Consider the following 23,941-nt stretch of genomic DNA (forward strand, 5'->3'; position numbering starts at 1 on the left):
CATCAGCCTCAGTCAGGGGATTATAGATAAAACTCCCATCTCCCTGGGACAGAGCACCTGGGGGTAGCAGCAGCTGTGGGTGCAGCTTCAGCAGACTTAAACATTCCTGCCTGCTGGCTCTGAGAAGAGCAGTGGATCTCCCAGCACAGTGCCTGAGCTCTGCTAAGGGACAGACTGCCCCCTCAAGGAGGATCAGGGACCCCTGATCTCATACAGGAGAGCTCTCTCATACAGGAGCGCTTCAGCTGGTATCTGGTGGGTGCCCCTCTGGGATGAAGCTTCCAGAGGAGGGAACAGGCAGCAATCTTTGCTGTTTTGTAGTCTCCGCTGGTGATACCCAGGCAAACAGGATCTGGAGTGTACCTCCAGCAAACTCCAGCAGACTTGCAGAAGAAGAACCTGACTGTTAGAAGGAAAACTAACAAATAGAAAGGAATAGCATCAACATCAACAAAAAGGACATCCTCACAAACACCCCATCCGAAGGACACCAACATCAAAGGCCAAAGGTAGATAAATCCATGAAGATGAGGAAAAACCCATGCAAAAAGGCTGAACATTCCAAAAACCAGAACGCCTCTTCTCCTCCAAAGGATCACAACTCCTCACCAGCACGGGAACAAAACTGGATGGAGAGTGAGTTTGAGGAATTGACAGAAGTAGGCTTCAGAAGGTGGGGTAATAACAAACTCCTCCAAGCTAAAGGAGCATGTTCTAACACAATACGAGGAAACTAAGAACCTTGATAAAAGGTTACAGGGACTGCTAACTAGAATAACCATTTTGAAGAAGAATATAAATGACCTGATGAAGCTGAAAAACAGAGCACAAGAACTTCGTGAAGCATACACAACTATCAATAGCCGAATTAATCAAGTGAAAGAAAAGATATCAGAGATTGAAGATCAACTTAATAAAATAAAGCATGAAGACAAGATTAGATAAAAAAGAGTGAAAAGGAATGAACAAAGCCTCCAAGAAATGTGGTACTATATGAAAAGACCAAACTTACATTTGATTGGGGTACCTGAAAGTGACAGGGAGAACGGAACCAAGTTGGAAAACACTCTTCAGGATATTTTCCAGGAGAACTTCCCCAACCTCGCAGGACAGGCTGACATTCAAATACTGGAAATACAGAGAACATCACAAAGGTAAGAGCACAAAGAGAAGAGCAACCCCAAGACACATAATCGTCAGATTCAGCAAGGTTGAAATGAAGGTAAAATTGTTAAGGGCAGGCAGAGAAAAAGGTCGGGTTACCCACAAAGGGAAGCCCTTCAGACTCACAGCAGATCTCTCTGCAAAAACCCTGAAAGCTAGAAGAGAGTGGGGGCCAATATTCAACATTCTTAAAGAAAAGAATTTTCAACCCAGAATTTCATATCCAGTCAAACTAAGCTTCATAAGAAAAGGAGAAATAAAATCCTTTACAGACAAGTAAAAGCTGAGAGATTTGGTTACCACCAGGCCTGCTGTACAAGAGCTCCTGAAGGAAGCACTAAACGTGGAAAGGAAAAATTGGTACCAGCCACTGTAAAAACATACCAAATTGTAAAGGCTATTGACACTATGAAGAAACTGCATCAATGAGCAAAATAACTAGCTAGCATCATAATGACAGGATCAAATTCACACATAACAATATTAACCTTAAATGTAAATGGGCTAATGCCCCAATTAAAAGACAAAGACTGGCAAATTGGGTAGAGTCAAGATCCATTGGTGTGCTGTGTTCAGGAGATTCATCTCACATGCAAAGAGACACATAGGCTCAAAATAAAGGGATGGGGAAATATTTGCCAAGCAAATGGAAAGCAAAATAAAGCAGGGGTTGCAATCCTAGTCCCCAATAAAACAGGCTTTAAGCCAACAAAAATTAAAAAAAGACAAAGGGCATTACATAATGAATAGTAAAGGAATCAATGCAACAAGAAGGGCTACCTATTCTAAATCTGTATGCATCCAATACAGGATCACCCAGATTCATAAAGCAAGTTCTTAGAGATGTACAAAGAGACTTAGACTCCCACACAATAATAGTGGGAAACTATAACACTGCACTGTCAATATTAGACAGATAAATGAGACAGAAAATTAACAAGGAAATTCAGGACTTGAACTCAGCTCTGGACCAAGCAGACCTAATAGACATCTACAGAACTATCCACACCAAATCAACAGAATATACATTCTTTTCAGCACTACACCACACTTCTTCTAAAATTGACCATGTACTGGGAAGTAAAACACTCCTCAGCAAATGCAAAAAAATGGAAATCATAAAAACAGTCTCTCAGACCACAGTGAACTCAAATTAGAACTCAGGATTAAGAAACTCACTCAAAACCACACAACTACATGGAAACTGAACAACTTGCTCCTGAATGGCTACTGGGTAAATAACAAAATTAAGGCAGAAATAAATAAGTTATTTGAAACCAATGAGAACAAAGATACAACATACCAGAATCTCTGGGACACAGCTAAACCAGTGTTTAGAGGGAAATTTATAGCACTAAATGCCCACAGGAGAAAGAGGGAAATATCTAAAACTGACACCCTAACATAACAATTAGAAGAACTAGAGAAGCAAGAGCAAACAAATTCAAAAGCTAGCAGAAGACAAGGAATAACTAAGATCAGAGAAGATCTGAAGGAGCTAGAGACAAGAAAAAAACCTTCAAAAAATCTGTGTATTCAGAAGCTGTTTTTTTGAAAAGATTAAAAACTAGATAGATTGCTAGCCAAACTAATAAAGAAGAAAAGAGAGAAGAATCAAATAGACACAATAAAAAATGATAAAGGGGATGTCTCCACTGATCCCACAGAAATACAAACTCCCATCAGAGAATGCTGTAAACACCTCTGTGCAAATAAACTAGAAAGTCTAGAAGAAATGGATAAATTCCTGGACACATACACGCCCCAAAACTAAAGCAGGAAGAAGTTGAATCCCTGGAAAGACAAATAAAAAGTTCTGAAATTAAGGCAGTAATTACTAGCCTACCAACCAATAAAAGCCCAGGACCAGACGGACTCACAGCTAAATTCTACCAGAGGTACAAAGAGGAGCTGGTACTATTCCTTCTGTACCTATTTCAAACAATAGAAAAAGAGGGACTCCTCCCTAACTCATTTTATGAGGCCAGCATCATCCTCATACCAAAACTTGCAGAGACACAGCAAAAGAAGAAAATTTCAGGCCAGTATCCCTGATGAACATCAATGTGAAAATCCTGAATAAAATACTGGCAAACAGAATCCAGAAGCACATCAAAAAGCTTATCCACCATCATCAAGTCCGCTTCATCCCTGGGATACAAGGCTGGTTCAACATTCGCAAGTCAATAAACGTAATCCATCACATAAACAGAACCAATGACAAAAACCACATGATTATCTCAATAGATGCAGAAAGGCCTGTGATAAAATTCACCAACGCTTCATGCTAAAGGCTCTCAGTAAACTAGGTATTGATGGAACATGTCTCAAAATATTAAGAGCTATTTATTATCAGGTTCCAAGATGGCCAAATAGGAACAGCTCCAGGCTACAGCTCCCAGCATGAGCGACACAGAAGACAGGTGATTTCTGCTTTCCAGCTGAGGTACCAGGTTCATCTCACTGGGGCATGTCAGACAGTGGGTGCAGGACAGTGGGTGCAGCCCACCGAACGAGAGCTGAAGCAGGGCGAGGAATCGCCTCACCTGGGAAGTGCAAGGGGTAAGGGAATTCCCTTTCCTAGCCAAGAGAAACCATGACACGGAGCACCTGGAAAATAGGGTAACTCCTACACCAATACTGCACTTTTCCAAGGATCTTAGCAAATGGCACACCAGGAGATTATATCCCATGCCTGGCTCAGAGGGTCCCACGCCCACGGGGCCTCACTCATTTCTAGCACAGCAGTCTGAGATCTAACTGCAAGGCAGTAGCAAGGCTTGTGGAGGGGCGCCCACCATTGCTGAGGCTTGAGTAGGTAAACAAGACAGCCAGGAAGCTCAAACTGGGTGGAGCCCACCACAGCTCAAGGAGGCCTACCTGCCTCTGTGGACTCCACCTCTGGGGACAGGGCATAGCCAAATGAAAGGCAACAGAAACCTCTGCAGATTTAAATGTCCCTGTCTGACAGATTTGAAAAGAGTAGTGGTTCTCCCAGCACAGAGTTTGAGATCTGAGAACGGACAGACTGCCTCTTCAAGTGGGTCCCTGAACCCTGAGTAGCCTAACCGGGAGGCACCCCTCCAGTAGGGGTAGACTGACACTTCACATGGCCGGGTACCCCTCTGAGATGAAGCTTCCAGAGGAATGATCAGGCAGCAACATTTGCTGTTCAGCAATATTCACTCTTCTGCAGCCTCTGCTGCTGATACCCAGGCAAACAGGGTCTGGAGTGGACCTCGAGCAAACTCCAACAGACCTGCAGCTGAGAGTCCTGACGGTTAGAAGGAAAAGTAACAAACAGAAAAGACATCCACACCAAAACACATCTGTACGTCACCATCATCAAAGACCAAAGGTAGATATAACCACAAAGATGGGGCAAAAACAGAGCAGAAAAGCTGAAAATTCTATAACTCAGAGTGCCTCTCCCCTTCCAAAGGAACGCAGCTCCTCATCAGCAATGGAACAAAGCTGGACGGAGAATGACTTTGATGAGCTGAGAGAAGAAGGCTTCAGACAAACTTCTCCGAGCTAAAGGAGGAAGTTCGAACCCATCGCAAAGAAGCTAAAAACCTTGAAAAAAGATTAAACGAATGGCTAAATAGAATAACCAATGTAGAGAAGTCCTTAAATGACCTGATAGAGCTGAAAACCATGGCACGAGAACTGTGTGACAAATGCAAATGCTTCAGTAACCGATTCGATCAACTGGAAGAAAGGGTATCAATGATTGAAGATCAAATGAATGAAATGAAGCAAGAAGAGAAGTTTAGAGAAAGAAGAGTAAAAAGAAATGAACAAAGCCTCCAAGAAATATGGGACTATGTGAAAAGACCAAATCTACATCTGATTGGCGTACCTGAAAGTGACGGGGAAAATGGAACCAAGTTGGAAAACACTCTGCAGGATATTATCCAGGAGAACTTCCCCAACCTAGCAAGGGAGACCAACATGCAAACTCAGGAAATACAGAGAACACCACAAAGATACTCCTTGAGAAGAGCAACTCCAAGACACATAATTGTCAGATTCACTAAAGTTGAAATGAAGGAAAAACTGTTAATGGCAGCCAGAGAGGAAGGTTGGATTACCCACAAAGGGAAACCCAGGACCAGACGGACTCACAGCTAAATTCTACCAGAGGTACAAAGAGGAGCTGGTACTATTCCTTCTGTAACTATTTCAAACAATAGAAAAAGAGGGCCTCCTCCCTAACTCATTTTATGAGGCCAGCATCATCCTCATACCAAAACTTGCAGAGACATAACGAAAGAAGATTTCAGGCCAGTATCCCTGATGAACATCAATGTGAAAATCCTGAATAAAATACTGGCAAACCGAATCCAGAAGCACATCAAAAAGCTTATCCACCATCATCAAGTCCGCTTCATCCCTGGGATGCAAGCTGGTTCAACATTCACAAATCATTAAATGTAATCCATCACATAAACAGCAGATCTCTCGACAGAAGCTCTACAAGCCGGAGGAGAGTGGGGCCAAAATTCAACATTCTTAAAGAAAAGAATTTTCAAGCCAGAATTTCATATCCAGCCAAACTAAGTTTCATAAGTGATGGAGAAATAAAATCCTTTACAGACAAGCAAATGTTGAGAGATTTTGTCACCACCAGGCCTGCCTTACAAGAACTCCGGAAGGAAGCACTAAATATGGAAAGGAACAACCGGTACAACCACTGCAAAAACATACCAAAATGTAAAGACCATCGATGCTAGGAAGAAACTGCATCAACTAACGAGCAAAATAACCAGCTAACGTCATCATGACAGGATCAAATTCACACATAACAATATTAACCTTAAATGCAAATCAGGTAAATTCTCCAATTAAAAGACACAGACTGGCAAATTGGATAGAGTCAAGACCCATTGGTGTGCTGTATTTAGGAGACCCATCTCACATGCAGAGACACACATACGCTTAAAATAAAGGGATGGAGGAGGATCTACGAAGCAAATGGAAAACAAAAAAAGGCAGGGGTTGCAATCCTAGTCTCTGATAAAACAGACTTTAAACCAACAAAGATCAAAAGAGACAAAGAAGGCCATTACATAATGGTAAAGGGATGAATTCAACAAGAAGAGCTAACTATCCTAAATATATATGCACCCAGATTCATAAAGCAAGTCCTTAGACACTTACAAAGAGACTTAGACTCCCACACAATAATAATGGGAGACTTTAACACCCCACTGTCAACATTAGACAGATCAGTGAGACACAAAGTTAACAATGATATCCAGGAATTGAACTCAGCTCTGCACCAAGCGGACCTAATAGACATCTACAGAACTCTCCACCCCAAATCAACAGAATATACATTCTTCTCAGCACCACACTGCAGTTATTCAAAAATTGACCACATAGTTGGAAGTAAAGCACTCCTCAGCAAATGTAAAAGAATGGAAATTATAACAAACTGTCTCTCAGACCACAGTGCAATCAAACTAGAACTCAGGATTAAGAAACTCACTCAAAATCACTCAGCTACGTGGAAACTGAACAACCTGTTCCTGAATGACCACTGAGTATATAACGAAATGAAGGTAGAAATAAAGATGTTCTTTGAAACCAATGAGAACAAGGATACACCATACCAGAATCTCAGGGACACATTTAAAGCAGTGTGTAGAGGGAAATTTATAGCACTAAATGCCCACAAGAGAAAGCAGGAAACATCTAAAATTGACACCCTAACATCACAATTAAAAGAACTAGAGAAGCAAGAGCAAACACATTCAAAAGCTAGCAGAAGGCAAGAAATAACAGATCAGAGCAGAACTGAAGGGGATAGAGACACAAAAAACCCTTCAAAAAAGCAATGAATCCAGGAGCTGTTTTTTTGAAAAGATCAGCACAATTGATAGACTGCTAGCAAGACTAATAACGAAGAAAAGAGAGAAGAATCAAATAGATGCAATAAAAAATGATAAAGGGGATATCACCACCGACCCCACAGAAATACAAACTACCATCAGAGAATACTATACACACCTCTACCCAAATAAACTAGAAAACCTAGAAGAAATGGATAAATTCCTGGACACATACACTCTCCCAAGACTAAACCAGGAAGAAGTTGAATCCCTGAATAGACCAATAACAAGCTCTGAAATTGAGGCAATAATTAATAGCCTACCAACCAAAAAAAGTCCAGGACCAGACGGATTCACAGCCGATTTCTACCAAAGGTACAAGGAGGAGCTGGTACCATTCCTTCTGAAACTATTCCAACTATAGAAAAAGAGGGAATCCTCCCTAACTCATTTTATAACATTTTCCTGATACCAAAGCCTGGGAGAGACACAACAAAAAAACCAGAATTTTGCAATAACATCCCTGATGAACATCAGTACAAAAATCCTTGGTAAAATACTGGCAAACCGAATCCAGCAGCATATTAAAAAGCTTATCCATCATGATCAAGTTGGCTTCATCCCTGGGATGCAAGGCTGGTTCAACATACACAAATCAATAAACATAATCCAGCATATAAACAGAACCAAAGAGAAAAACCACGTGATTATCTCAATAGATGCAGAAAAGGCCTTTGACACAATTCAACAGCCCTTCATGCTAAAAACTCTCAATAAATTCAATATTGATAGAACATATCTCAAAATAATAAGAGCTATTTATGACAAAGCCACAGCCAATATCGTACTGAATGGGCAAAAACTGGAAAAATTCCCTTTGAAAACTGGCAAAAGACAGGGATGCCCTCTCTCACCACTCCTATTCAACATAGTGTTGGAAGTTCTGGCCAGGGCAATCAGGCAGAACAAAGAAATAAAGGGTATTTGATTAGGAAAAGAGGAAGTCAAATTGTCCCTGTTTGCAGGTGACATGATTGTAGATTTAGAAAATCCCATCGTCTCAGCCCAAAATCTCCTTAAGCTGATAGGCAACTTCAGCAAAGTCTCAGGATACAAAATCAATGTGCAAAAATCACAGGCATTCTTATACACCAATAACAGACAAACAGAGAGCCAAATCATGAGTGAACTCCCATTCACAATTGCTTCAAAGAGAATAAAATAGGAATCCAACTTACAAGAGATGTGAAGGACCTCTTCAAGGAGAACTACAAACCACTGCTCAATGAAATAAAAGAGGACACAAACAAATGGAAGAACATTCCATGCTCATGGATAGGAAGAATCAATATCGTGAAAATGGCCAAACTACCCAAGGTAATTTATAGATTCAATGCCATCCCCATCAAGCTACCAATGACTTTCTTCACAGAATTGGAAAAAACTATTTTAAAGTTCATATGGAACCAAAAAGAGCCCTCGTTGCCAAGACAATCCTAAGCCAAAAGAACAAAGCTGGAGGCATCATGCTACCTGACTTCAAACTACACTATAAGGCTACAGTAACCAAAACAGCATGGTCCTGGTACCAAAACAGAGATATAGACCAATGGAACAGAATGGAGCCCTCAGAAATAATACCACACATCTACAACCATCTGATCTTTGACAAACCTGACAAAAACAAGAAATGGGGAAAGGATTCGCTATTTCATAAATGGTGCTGGGAAAACTGGCTAGCCATATGTAGAAAGCTGAAACTGGATCCCTTCCTTACACCTTATATGCAAATTAACTCAAGATGATTTAGAGTCTTGAATGTTAGACCTAAACCCATAAAAACCCTAGAAGAAAACCAAGGCAATACCATTCAGGACATAGGCATGGGCAAGGACTTCATGTCTAAAACACCAAAAGAAATGGCAACAAAAGCCAAAATTGACAAATGGGATCTAATTAAGCTGGTAGCAAAAGAAACTACCATCAGAGTGAGCAGGCAACCCACAGAATGGGAGAAAATTTTTGCAATCTACTCATCTGACAAAGGGCTAATATCTAGAACCTAGAAAGAACTCAAATAAATTTACAAGAAAAAATAACCCCATCAAAAAATGGGCGAAGGATATGAACAGACCCTTCTCAAAAGAAGACATTTATGCAGCTAATAGACACATGAAGAAATGTTCATCATCACTCACCATCAGAGAAATGCAAATCAAAACTACAATGAGATACCATCTCACACCAGTTAGAATGGCGATCATTAAAAAGTCAGGAAACAACAGGTGCTGGATAGGATGTGGAGAAATAGGAACACTTTTACACTGTTGGTGGGACTGTAAATTAGTTCAACCATTGTGGAAGACAGTGTGGTGATTCCTCAAGGATCTAGAACTAGAAATACCATTCGACCCAGCCATCCCATTACTGGATATATACCCAAAGGATTATATATCATGCTGCTATAAAGACACATGCACATGTATGTTTATTGTGGCACTATTCACTATAGCAGAGACTTGGAACCAACCCAATTGTTCGTCAATGACAGACTGGATTAAGAAAATGTGGCACATATACACCATGGAATACTATGCATCCATAAAAAAGGATGAGTTGTAGGGACATGGATGCAGGTGGAAACCATCATTCTCAGCAAACTATCACAAGAACAGAAAACCCAACACCACATGTTCTCACTCATTGCTGGGAATTGAACCTTGAGAACACTTGGACACAAGAAAGGGAACATCACACACTGGGGCCTGTTGTGGGGTGTGGGAGCGGGAGCAAGCCTACAGTAACCAAAACAGCACAGTAGTGGTACCAAAACAGATATATAGACCAATGGAACTGATCAGAGTCCTCAGAAATAATGTGACACCTCTATCACCATCTGATCTTTGACAAACCTGACAAAAACAAGCAATGGGAAAAGGATTCCCTATTTAATAAATGGTGTTGGAAAACTGGCTAACCATATGTGGAAAACTGAAACTGGACCCCTTCCTTACACTTTATACAAAAATTAACTCATGTTGGATTAAATACTTAAACATAAGACCTAAAATCGTGAAAACCCTAGAAGAAAACCTAGGCAGTACCATTCAGGACGTAGACATCGGCAAAGACTTTATGACAAAAACACCAAAAGCAATGGCAACACAAGCCAAAATTGAGAAATAAGATCGAATTAAACTAAAGAGCTTCTGCACAGCAAAAGAAACTATCTTCAGAGTGAAGAGGCAAGCTACAGAATGGGAGAAAAAATTGCAATCTATCCATCTGACAAAGGGCTAATATCCAGAATCTACAAGAAACTTCAACAAATTTACCAGAAGAAAACGAACAACCCCAGCAAAAAGTGGGCAAAGGATATGAACAGAAACTTCTCAAAAGAAGACATTCATGAGGTCAACAAGTATGAAAAAAAGCTCATCATCACTGATCACAACCACTAAAATGTAAGATCTAAAACCATAAAAACTCTGGAAGAAAACCCAGGCAATACCATTCAAGACATAGGCAAGGGCAAAGACCTCATGACTAAAACAACAAAAGCAATGGCAACAAAAGCCAACATTGACAAATGGGATCTGATTAAACTAAAGAGCTTCTCCACAGCAAAAGAAACTATCATCAGAGTGAACAGGTAACCTACAGAATAGGAGAAAATTTTTGCAATCTGTCCATCTGACAAACGGCTAATATCCAGAATCTACAAATAAACAAATTTACAAGAAAAAAAACCAACCCCATTAAAAAGAGGGTGAAGGATATGAACAGACACTTCTCAAAAGAAGACATGTATGCAGCCAACAAACATAAGAAAAAAAAGCTCATCATCGCAGGTCATCAGAGAAATGCAAATCAAAACTACAATGAGATACCACCTCATGCCAGTTAGAATGGCAATCGTGAAAAAGTCAGGAAACAACAGATGCTGGAGAGTATGTGGAGAAATAGGAACACTTTTGCAAGATATTGTGGTGATTCCTCAAGGATCTAGAACTAGAAATACCATTTGACCCAGCAATCCCATTATTGGGTTTATACCCAAAGGATTATAAATCATTCCACTATAAAGACACATGCACATGTATGTTTATTGCAGCACTATTCACAATAGCAAAGACTTGGAACCAACCCAAATGCCCATCAATGATATACTGGATAAATAAAATATGGCACATATACATCATGGAATACTATGAGGCAATGAAAAGGATGAGTTCATGTCCTTGGCAGGGACATAGATGAAGCTGGAAACCATCATTCTCAGCAAACTAACACAGGATTAGAAAAACAAACACATCACATGTTGTCACTCATAGGTGGGTGTTGAACAATGAGAACACATGGACACGGGGAGGGGAACATCACACATGGGGGCCTGTAGTGGAGCGGGGGACTAGGGGAAGGATAGCATTAGGAGAAATACCTAATGTAGATGATGGGTTGATGGGTGCAACAAACCACTATGGTACGTGTATACCTATGTAACAAACCTGCACATTCTGCACATGTATCCCAGAACTTAAAGTATAAAAAACAAACAAACAAATAAATGAAATGTTTCCAAAAAAAAAAAAAAAAAGAAGACATGCATACGGCCAACAATCATATGAAAAAATGCTCAACATCACTTATTATTAGAGAAATGCAAATCAAAACAACAATGAGATACCATCTCACACCAGTCAGAATGGCTATTACTAAAAACGTGAATAAATAACATGTTGCTGAGGTTGCGGAGAAAAGGGAGTGCTTATTCACTGCTGGTGGGAATGTAAATTTGTTCAGCCATTGTGGAAAGCCGTGTGACGATTCCTGAAAGAACTTAAAACAGAAATACCATTCAACCCATCAATCCCATTTCACTTAGCATAATGTCCTCAAGGTTCTTCCATGTTGTAGCATATGCCAGAATTTTCTTCCTTTTTAGGTTAAATAATACTCCATTATTACTTGTTACATTTACTCCATTATTACATTATTATTGCCTTCCTTTTTAAGGCAAATAATACTCCAGGCGTATCTTGCATTTTGCCTATCCATTCAGCTGTTGATGGACACTTAGCCTGCTTCCGCATTTTGGCTATTGTGAATAATGCTGATATGAACATGAGTGTACAAATATTTCTAAGAAACCCTGCCTTTAGGCTGGGCATGGTGGCTCATGCCTGTAATCCCAGCATTTTGGGAGGCCAAGGCGTCCCTTTGGATCATGAGGTCAGGAGTTCAAGACCAGCCTGGCCAAGATGGTGAAACCCCGTCTGTACTAAAAATACAAAAATTAGCTGGGCACGGTGGCGGGCACCTGTAATCCCAGCTACTTGGGAGGCTGAGGCAGGATAATCACTTGAATCCATGAGACAGAGGTTGCAGTGAGCTGAGATCATGCTACCTCACTCTAACCTGGGGTGACAGAGTGAAACTCCATCTCAAAAAATAATAATAAATTAGCCAGGCATGGTGGCATATGCCTGTAATCCCAGCTACTTGGGAGGCTGAGACCTGAGAATTGTTTGAACCCGGGAGGTGGAGGTTGAGGTGAGCTGAGATCGCACCATTGTACTCCAGTCTGGGCAACAAGAGCAAAACTCTGTCCTCCGCCGCCCAAAAAAAAAATTAAAAAGAAAAAAAAATAAACCTTGCTTTTAATTCTTTTGGATACATACCCAAAAGTAGAATTACTGGTTGATATGGTAATACTATTTACAATTTTTGAGGCTGTACTAAACTGTGTTCTATAGTGGCTGTTGCAGTTTACATATCCACCATTAGTGCACAAAGCTCTAATTTCTCCACATCATGTCTTTGCCATCAATAGTATCACTTGTTATTTTCTGTTTGTTTTTTAAGAAAATAGTAACTATCTTAATGGCTGTGAGATGGTATCTCATTGTAGTTTTGATTTGCATGTTTATAATGATTAATGATGTTGAGCATCTTTCCATGTGGTTATTGGTCATTTGTCTATCTTCTTTAAATAAATGTCTGTTCAAGTCAAATTCCCAATTTTACACCAGGTTTTTTTGTTGTTGTTGAGGTTTAGAAGTTCACTATATAGTGTGTATATTAATTACTTAAAAGATATATAATTTGCAAACATTTTATCCTATTTCCTGGGTTGCCTTTTTACTTTGTTAATATTGTCTCATTTGGTGCTCAAAATTTAATTTTTTTCACTTTTTCTTGTCGACATTCATTTATTTATTTTATTTAAATAGGTTTTTGGTGGGGAACAGGTGGTGTTTGGTTACATGAATAAGTTCTTTAGTGGTAATTTCTGAGATTTTGGTACACCCATCACCTGAGCAGTGAACACTGTATCCAATGTGTAGTCTTTTATCCCTCACCCCCTCCCAGTCTTTTCTCCGAATCTCCAAAGTCTATTGTATCATTCTTATGCCTTTGTGTCCTTAGAGCTTAGCTCCCACTTATGACACTTATGAGCGAGAACATTAAACTTTATTAAGTCCAATTTATTTTTTCTTTTGTTCCTTGTGACATATTCTCTTTTTTTCTTAGCATATCATTTGTTCTTTTCAACTTTTTTAGTGTTTGCCCTAAAGTTTTCAATATACATTTACAACAAATTCAAGTCCACATTATTTATTTATTTATTTAGTTAGTTATAGACAGGGTCTTGCTTTATCACCCAAGCTGGAGTGTAGTGGTGCAAACATGACACACTGCAGCCTTGACCTCCTGAGCTCAGGTAATCCTCCCGCTTCAGGCCCCCGCCAAGTACCTGGGCTACAGGCCCATGCCACCATGCTTGGCTAATTTTTGTATTTTTTTCTAGAGATGGAGTTTCGCCACATTGCCCAGGCTGGTCTAGAACTCCCAAGCTCAGGCAATCCGCTCACCTCAGCCTCCCAGTGGGCTGGAATAACAGGTGTGAGCCATTGCTCCTGGCCCCAAGTGCACTCTTAAATAACACTATACCACTTGATGGGTAGTATGAATTATTATAGTAACAAAATAATCCTAATACTTCCCTTCCATCCTTTGTGTCATTGCTGTCAGTTATACATAAACATGTATGTATACATATATCCCCATATATATATATTCATAACATACACAACCAAAAACATTATTACCATTATTATTTTGAACAAACTGTTATTTGTTAGATCAATACAAATAAAAAATTTTTTATTTTATCATCACTGGTCCCTTTTCTCATGCTCCTCTTACGTATATTTGGGTTTCTGATGTATGTCATTTTTCTTCTCTCTAAAGAATTTCTTCTAACATTTCTTGCAAGGCAAGTTTACTGGCAACAAATTCCCTCATTTGTTTATCTTTCACTTTTGAAGCATAATTTCACAGTGTACAGAATTCTACATTAGTGTTTTTCCCTATTAACACTTCAAATATTTTACTTTACACTCTTCTTGCTTGCATGGTTTCTGAAAAGAAGTCTGGTATAATTCTTTTCTTTACTTCCCTATAGGTAAGGTATCTTTTTTCCTGCCTTTTTTGAAGACTTTTTTTTTAATCTTTGATTTTTTTTTGTAGTTTGAAAATGATATGCCTAGGTATCATTTTATTTTTTTATTTTTAAAAAAGTTTGTCTTTCTTGATGTCCTTTTAGCTTCCTGAGTCTGTTATTAGGTTTCTGACATTAATTTGGGAGAAATTGTCAGTCATTGTTTCAGATATTTCTTCTGCTCTTTTTGCTTTTTCTTCTCCTTCTGGTATTTCCATTATGTGTATGTTACACCCTTTGTAGTTGTCCCCACAGTTTTTGAATATTATGTTCTTGTATTCTTTTCAATTTAAAAATATTTACTTTTTAATTTTGGAGGTTCTTATCAATACATCCTCAAGCTCTGAGATTCTTTCCTCAGCAGTGTCTACTCTACTAATAAGCCTATAAAAGGCATTTTTAATTTCATTAACAGAATTTTTAATCTCTAGCATTTTTTCATTTTTTCTTATAATTTTCATCTCTCTGCTTATATTCTGCTCATTATCAGTACAATGTTAAATAGCAGTGGTACAAATATGCATTCTTGTCTTGTTCCTGATCTTAGGAGAACAGCCTTCAGTTTTTTTTTTTACCATTGAGTATGATGTTAGTTGAGGGTTTTTCATAAATGCTGTTTATCATATTGAGATAGTTCTCTTCTATCCCTAGTTTGCTGATAATTTTTGTTATGAAAGTGTGTTAAATTTTGTCCGATGCTTTTTTCTGTGTTGATTGAAATGAACATGTGTTCTTTTTTCTATGTTTTATTAATGTTGCATTACATTGGTTAACTTTCTTATTTTGAGCTACTTTTGCATTCCTGGGACAAATCTTAGTTGGTTACAATGTATAATTTTTTAATGTGCTGCTGAATTTGGTTTGCTAGTATTTTGTCAAGGATTTTTCATTTATATTCATAAAGGGTATTGTTCTATACTTTTCTTTTCTCATGATATATTCTTCTGGCTTTGGTAATGCTGGCATCCCAGAATGTGTTGGAAAGTGTTGCTATCTCTTCTGTTTTTTGTTTCAATAGTATTGGTGTTAATTCTTTAAATGTTTAGTAGAGTTCCCCAGAGAAGCCATCTGGTCCAGGTTCTCATTTGGGGATTTTTAATTATTCATTCAATCTCTTTATTTATTATACGTCTGTTCAGATTTTTCTCTTTCTTCTTGAGATACTTTTGGTAGTTTGTGTTTTTAAGATAATTTGTCCCTTCCCTTCAGGTTACCTAATTTGTTGATACACAATTGTTCATATAATTCTTTTGTAATTCTTTAATTTATGTAATCCTGTAGTGAAGTCTACACTTTTATGTCTGATTGTAGTTATTTGTGTCTTCTTTCTCTTGATCTTAGTTAAGAGAACCAACTTCGGTTCCATCGATTCTTTGTACTACTTTTCTATTTCTGCCCTTTTATTGCTTCTTCCTTCTACTAGTTTGGAGTTTGGTTTGCCATTTTTACTAGTTTTTTAAGTTAAGTTAGGTTGTTAATTTGAAATCTTTTCTTTTTAAAAAAAATATATGCTATAAATATACCCCTGAACACTGCTTTCACTGTGTTCTGTAAGTTTTTGTACATTGGGTTTTTGTTTTTATTAATCTTATTTTCTTATTTCCCTAGTGAGTTATTTGACCCATTGGTTGTTTAAATGTGTTGTTTAATTTCCATGCATTTGCAGATTTTTCAGGTTTGCTTCTGTTATTGACTTCTAGTTTTGTTCCATTATGGCCTGAGAAGATACTTTATATGATTTAAATCTTTTTAAATTTATTGAGGATCTAAAAGAGTGCATCCTGGAGAATGTTTCATGTGTACTTGAGAAGAATGCATATTGTGTTGTTGGAAGGAGTGTTCTGTATCTCTTTTTGAGGTATAGTTTATGGTGTTCAAATTCTCTATTTCCATATTGATCTTCTCTTTAGATGTTACATTCAATACTGAAAGTAGGGTATTGAAGTTTCCAAGTAATATTGTAGAACTGCCCATTTCTCCCTTCATTTCTGACAGTTTTTGCTTGCATATATTTTGAGGCTGTATGCAATGTGTGTATGTTTATAATTGTAATACCTCCTTGATGAATTGATTTTTTAAATCAAGATAAAATGTCTTTGTTTTTCAAATAATTTTTATCTTAAATTATATTTTGTCAGATATTGGCATAGCCATTTCAGTTTACTTTTGGTATTATTTGCATGGAATATCTTTTTTCATCCCTCCACTTTCAGTCTGTTTAAATTGTGTCTCTTTTAGGTAGCATAGACTTCGGTCATATTTTATAAAAATTCAACCTATTTGTGCCTTTAGATTTAAATTGTGTTTCATTTAGGTAGCATAGAGTTGGATCATATTTTATAAAAATTCATTCTGCCAATCTCTGCCTTTTAATTGTAATTGAATTAATTTACATTTGAAGTAATAATGATAAAGGAAGGTCTTGACTCTGACATTTTGCTATTTGCTTTCTATGTGTCATATCTTTTTTGTTTCTCAATTCCTCTATTACTGCCTTCTTTTGTGTTTAATCAATCTTTTTCTAGTATACTGTTTTGATTGCCTTTCCTCCTGCTCCTCCTCTTCTTTTTCGTGGAGTATTTTTTAGTTATTTTCTTAGCTGTACTTGAGGATTACAGTCAACATTTAAAATTCATCACAGTCTAGTTTGAATTAATAGCAACTTCTTTTCTTTCCTTTTTTTTTTTTTTTTGAGACAGGGTCTTACTCTGTCGTATGAACTGGAGTGCAGTGGCATGATCTTGGCTTACCGCAACCTCAGCTTCCTGGGCTCCAGCGGTTCTCCCACCTCAGCCTCCCAAGTAGCTGGGACTAAAGGTGCACACCACCATGCTCAGCTGACTTTTATAATTTTTTGTAAAGATGGTGTTTCGCCAAGTTGCCCAGGCTAGTCTTGAACTCCTGAGCTCCAGCAATCCACCTTGCCTATAAGTGCTGAGATTACAGACATGAGCCACCATGCCTGGCCCTTATTTTTAATGGTACACAAAAACTCTTCTATTAATAATTTCATTTCCTTTTATATTTGCATTGTCACAAATTACCACGTTATATATTATGTGCTTATTAACATAGATTTATAATTATATTTATGTATTTGCATTTTAAATTACACAGAAAACAAAAAGAAGAGTTACCAACCAAAAGTACAATAATACTAGCTTTTATATTTACTTACTTAGCTACTTTTACCAGTTTTAAATTTCTTCATATGGCTTTGAGTTACTATCTCATGTCCTTTTTTTTTTTTTTTTTTCTGAGACAAAGTCTCGCCCTGTCACCCAGGCTGGAGTTCAATGGCATGATCTTGGCTCAGTGCAACCTCTGCCTCCTGGGTTCAAGTGATTCTTCTGCTTCAGCCTCCTGAGTAGCTGGGAATACAGGTGCACGCCACCACACCCAGTTAATTTTTGTATTTTTAGTAGAGATAGGGGTTTGCCATGTTGGCCAGGCTGGTCTCAGACTCCTGACCTCAGGTGATCCACCTGCCTTGGCCTCCCAAAGTGGTGGGATTACAGGTGTGAACCACTGTGCCCAGCCACCCCCCTCTTTTTTTTTAATTTTAAGGACTGCCTTTTGTCATTTCCAGAGAAGGCCTAGTGGTAATGAAGTTCCACAGTTTTGGTTTATCTGGGAATGTGTTAATTTCTCCTTCATTTTTTAAAGGATATTTTGCTGGATATAGAATTCATTATTAACAGTTATTTTTTTCCCTTGCAGCACTTTAATTAGATTATTTCACTGCTTCCTGGCCTCCACAGTTTTTGATGAGAAATTGGTTGTTAACCTTGTTGAGATTCCCTTGTGTATAACAAGTTGCTTGGTTTTGCTGTTTTCAAGATTCTGTTTTTGTCATTTGACAGTTTGCTCATAATGTGTCTCAGTATGGATCCCTTTGTGTTTTTCTTATTTAGCATTTTTTTAGCTTCTTGGATATGCAGGTTCAGTATCATCTGGTTTGTCATGTTATTGACATTATTACTTAAAATATTCTTTATCTCTCATCTTCTTCTGGCATCCTATCTTGCAATTTTTTTTTGTTTATGAGACATGGTCTCACTGCATCACACAGACTGGAGGGCAGTGGTGTGATCATGGCTCACTGTGGCCTCAACCTTTTGGGCTAAAGTGATCTTCCCACCTCAGCTTCCTGAAGCTGAGACTAAAGGCACACACCAGCACACCCAGCTAATTTTTGTATTTTTTGTAGAGACAGGGTCTCACTATGTTGCCTGTGCTGGCCTTGAACTTCTGGGCTCAGCCAGTCCTCCTGCCTCAGCCTCCCAAAGTGCTGGGATTAAAGGTATGAGCAACCATGCCCTGCCTTGCATATGTTGTTATGCTTGTTGGTACCCCACAGGTCCCTTATGCTCTGTTTTTTTTTTTTTTTTTTTTTGAGATAAGAGTTTCACTCTGTTGCCCAGGCTGGAGTGCAGTGGCAGGATCTTGGCTCACTGCAACCTCCCCCTCCTGGGTTCAAGCGATTCTCCTGCGTCAACCTCCTGAGTAGCTGGGATTATAGGTGCCCACCACCACGTCTGGCTAATTTTGGTTGTTTTTTTCTTTTTTAGTAGAGAAGGAGTTTCATCATGTTGGCCAGGCTGGTCTCAATCTCCTAACCTCAAGTGATCCACCCACATTGGCCTCCCAAAGCATTGGGATTACAGGCGTGAGCCACAACGCCTGGCCTGCCCTGTTCATTTTTCTTTACTTTTTACATCTTTGCCCCTCAGATTGTACAATTTCCATTGGACCATTTTCAAGTTCTTTAAGTCTTCCTTTTACCTACTCAAATTTGCTGTTGAATGCCTCTAGTGAATTTTTTACTGTAGTTAGTGTACTTTTCAGCTCCAGAATTTTTATTTGTTTTCTGTTTATAACTTCTATTTTTAAAAAACTGATATTCACTACTTGATCATATATCATTCTTTTGATATCCTTTAGTTTTTTATACAGAGTTCCTTAGCTCTTCAACATATTTAAGACAATTTAAAGCTTTTTTTCTAGCAAGCACCATGCCATGTCACTGTTTCCTCAAGGATTTTTTTCTTTAAATTTTATTTTATTTTTTCTGTGAGTGAGCCATGTGTTCCTATTTATTTATATGCTTTGCAAAGAGGACACTGTAAATATTGTAATGTGTCTACTCTGGAAGCTGGAAGTTCCCCCTTCCCAGAGAATGCTGTTGTTGTCTTGTGAGGCTGCAGTTATTTGTTTATTTAGTGAATTTTCCATATTATTTTTACAAAGCTATATTCTTTGTCCTGTATGATCTGGAAGTCGGTGTTCTGGTAACTTCATGGTCAGCCAATGATCAAGCAGAGATGTCTTTAGATGTCTGATCTAGTAAGAAAATAAAAGAAATAAAAAGGTTTTCTGTCCTTAAATTTTTTTGACAGAGACTTCCTGGGAAACTGCTTCAGATTAATGAGGTTTAAACAATGTCCAGCCCCTGTACCAGTCCCTCAGTGTGTTGCCAGGCAGATAAAAACACATACCCTGATTTTTGGAGGGTAATGTTATTATTGCCCATTTTGGCAACATTCAGTTGCACCAAGAAAACAGGCTGCGGTCCCCATGGCTGCCTGCTGTGTGCTTGGAAGATGGGGAATAGTGGGTGATGGTAGGTGCTATGCAAAACACTGAAATTTATCAAAGTTTACCAGCCTTTCTTCACGAAGCACTCACTTGGATGCTGCCATTGTGTGACTAGACTGCAGTTTTGAAATAGTGGAATTTGAGGTTTTTAGCTCCATAGGGAGATTCCTATTGTGCTATTCTCTGTAACTTCACTCCGAGCTATGTTTTCAAATGCATTATGCTAATTGTATTTTTAAATTTGTGTATTTATGTCATTTACCTGTAATTTAATTATTGATGGGTCTTTTATTTTATTATTTGTTCTTCTGCTTTTCATTTCTTTATTTCACTTTTCTTGTCGTCCTGTTGGTTACTTGAAATTATTTAGCATTCCATTTTGGCTTATCTTTTGAGTTTATAAATGTATTTCTTTTTACTAGTGGTTTTCTATGTATTAAATTATATATACATAACTTATCATAGTCTTTACTGATGTCAGTGTTTTACCAGTTCATGTACAGTGTAGATACCTTACTTCCACTTGAGACCTTTTTTATGCCCCCTTTATGATATAGTTGTTCTAAATACTTAGTATATATACATTGAGAACTATATCAAACATTATAATTTTTACTTTAATTAACTAACATAATTTAGAAAACTCAAGAGGAGAAGGGTAATCTATTTTATCTATCCATATTTTTTACTCTTTCCATCATTCTTTATTCATTCTCAGTATTCCAAATTTTCTTCTTTCATCATTTCTTTTCTGTTTGGACAGCTTCTTTTAGCCCTTTTTTGTTGTTGTTGTTGTTGTTGTTGTTGAGTAGGTCTGCTAGTAACAAGTTCTTTTGTTATTTTTTTTTTAGTCTAAGGATGTCTTGATTTTTCCTCTATTACTGAAGAATAGTCTTACTATGTCTATAATTCTTAGTTGACAGTTTTTTTGTTCTCTTTATCCCCCAGCACTTGAAAAATGTGCCATTTCCTTTTGGCTCTCATGGCTTCTGATTTAAAAAAAAAATTCATTTCAATCATTCTTCTTCTATAGTTATTATATTATTTCTCCCTTAATTGCTTTCAATATTTTTTCTTTGTCTTTAGATTTTTAAAATTTGAATATGATGTGTCCTTGCACAAATGTGTATGGGTTTAGTCACTTGTGATTGCCTTAGCTTCTTGAATATGTAAGGTTGCATATATATATATATATATATATATTTTTTTTTTATTTTTTATTTTTGCTAGATTTGGGAATTTTTTAAGCCACTATTTTTTTTTATTATTATTATACTTTAAATTCTAGGGTACATGTGCATAACGTGCAGGTTTGTTACATATGTATACTTGTGCCATGTTGGTGTGCTGCACCCATCAACTCGTCAGCACCCATCAACTCGTCATTTACATCAGGTATAACTCCCAATGCAATCCCTCCCCTGCCCCCTCCCCATGATAGGCCCCGGTGTGTGATGTTCCCCTTCCCGAGTCCAAGTGATCTCATTGTTCAGTTCCCACCTATGAGTGAGAACATGCGGTGTTTGGTTTTCTGTTCTTGTGATAGTTTGCTAAGAATGATGGTTTCCAGCTGCATCCATGTCCCTACAAAGGACACAAACTCATCCTTTTTTATGGCTGCATAGTATTCCATAGTGTATATGTGCCACATTTTCTTAATCCAGTCTGTCACTGATGGACATTTGGGTTGATTCCAAGTCTTTGCTATTGTGAATAGTGCCGCAATAAACATACATGTGCATGTGTCTTTATAGCAGCATGATTTATAATCCTTTGGGTATATACCCAGTAATGGGATGGCTGGGTCAAATGGTACATCTAGTTCTAGATCTTTGAGGAATCGCCATACTGTTTTCCATAATGGTTGAACTAGTTTACAATCCCACCAATAGTGTAAAAGTGTTTCTATTTCTCCACATCCTCTCCAGCACCTGTTGTTTCCTGACTTTTTAATGATCGCCATTCTAACTGGTGTGAGATGGTATCTCATTGTGATTTTGATTTGCATTTCTCTGATGGCCAGTGATGATGAGCATTTTTTCATGTGTCTGTTGGCTGTATGAATGTCTTCTTTTGAGAAATGTCTGTTCATATCCTTTGCCCACTTTTTGATGGGGTTGTTTGTTTTTTTCTTGTAAATGTGTTTGAGTTCTTTGTAGGTTCTGGATATTAGCCCTTTGTCAGATGAGTAGATTGCAAAAATTTTCTCCCATTCTGTAGGTTGCCTGTTCACTCTGATGGTAGTTTCTTTTGCTGTGCAGAAGCTCTTTAGTTTAATTAGATCCCATTTGTCAATTTTGCCTTTGCTGCCATTGCTTTTGGTGTTTTAGACATGAAGTCTTTGCCCATGCCTATGTCCTGAATGGTACTACCTAGGTTTTCCTCTAGGATTTTTATGGTATTAGGTCTAACATTTAAGTCTCTAATCCATCTTGAATTAATTTTCGTATAAGGAGTAAGGAAAGGATCCAGTTTCAGCTTTCTACTTATGGCTAGCCAATTTTCCCAGCACCATTTATTAAATAGGGAATCCTTTCCCCATTTCTTGTTTCTCTCAGGTTTGTCAAAGATCAGATGGCTGTAGATGTGTGGTATTATTTCTGAGGACTCTGTTCTGTTCCATTGGTCTATATCTCTGTTTTGGTACCAGTACCATGCTGTTTTGGTTACTGTAGCCTTATAGTATAATTTGAAGTCAGGTAGCGTGATGCCTCCAGCTTTGTTCTTTTGACTTAGGATTGTCTTGGCAATGCGGGCTCTTTTTTGGTTCCATATGAACTTTAAAGCAGTTTTTTCCAATTCTATGAAGAAACTCATTGGTAGCTTGATGGGGATGGCATTGAATCTATAAATAACCTTGGGCAGTATGGCCGTTTTCACGATATTGATTCTTCCTATCCATGAGCATGGTATATTCTTCCATTTGTTTGTGTCCTCTTTTATTTCACTGAGCAGTGGTTTGTAGTTCTCCTTGAAGAGGTCCTTCACATCCCTTGTACGTTGGATTCCTAGGTATTTTATTCTCTTTAAAGCGATTGTGAATGGAAGTTCATTCATGATTTGGCTCTCTGTTTGTCTGTTACTGGTGTGTAAGAATGCTTGTGATTTTTGCACATTAATTTTGTATCGTGAGACTTTGCTGAAGTTTCTTATCAGCTTAAGGAGATTTTGGACTGAGACAATGGGGTTTTCTAAATATACAATCATGTCATCTGCAAAGAGGGACAATTTGACTTCTTCTTTTCCTAACTGAATACCCTTGATTTCTTTCTCTTGCCTGATTGCCCTAGCCAGAACTTCCAACACTATGTTGAATAGGAGTGGTGAGAGAGGGCATCTCTGTCTTGTGCCAGTTTTCAAAGGGAATTTTTCCAGTTTTTGCCCATTCAGTATGATATTGGCTGTAGGTTTATCATAAATAGCTCTTATTATTTTGAGGTACATTCCATCAATACCGAATTTATTGAGCGTTTTTAGCATGAAGGGCTGTTGAATTTTTTCTAAAGCCTTTTCTGCGTCTATTGAGATAATCATGTGGTTCTTGTCTTTGGTTCTGTTTATATGCTGGATTATGTTTATTGATTTGTGTATGTTGAACCAGCCTTGCATCCCAGGGATGAAGCCCACTTGATCATGGTGGATAAGCTTTTCGATGTGCTCCTGAATCTGGTTTGCCAGTATTTTATTGAGGACTTTTGCATCGATGTTCATCAGGGATATTGGTCTAAAATTCTCTTTTTTTCGTTGTGTCTCTGCCAGCCTTTGGTATCAGGATGATGTTGGCCTCATAAAATGAGTTAGGGAGGATTCCCTCTTTTTCTATTGATTGGAATAGTTT

At 38.0% G+C, this 23,941-nt stretch overlaps 1 long non-coding RNA gene across 2 annotated transcripts in view; it reads right to left on the reverse strand.

Moving 5' to 3' along the window:
* Nucleotides 1-23,941, reverse strand: part of LOC139357132 (uncharacterized) — a 50,971-nt gene that overhangs the window by 12,097 nt on the left and 14,933 nt on the right. Inside the window, exon 3 of one of the 2 annotated variants that reach the window (XR_011609815.1) lies at nucleotides 19,708-19,848. The exons of the other annotated variant lie outside the window; for it this stretch is intronic. This is a non-coding gene — a long non-coding RNA (uncharacterized lncRNA). Of the gene's footprint in view, nucleotides 1-19,707; nucleotides 19,849-23,941 lie in introns of those variants that run through there. 2 annotated transcript variants of the gene reach the window in all.

This window comes from Macaca nemestrina, chromosome 11, assembly GCF_043159975.1.
Source record: "Macaca nemestrina isolate mMacNem1 chromosome 11, mMacNem.hap1, whole genome shotgun sequence".
Taxonomy (NCBI): domain Eukaryota; kingdom Metazoa; phylum Chordata; class Mammalia; order Primates; family Cercopithecidae; genus Macaca; species Macaca nemestrina.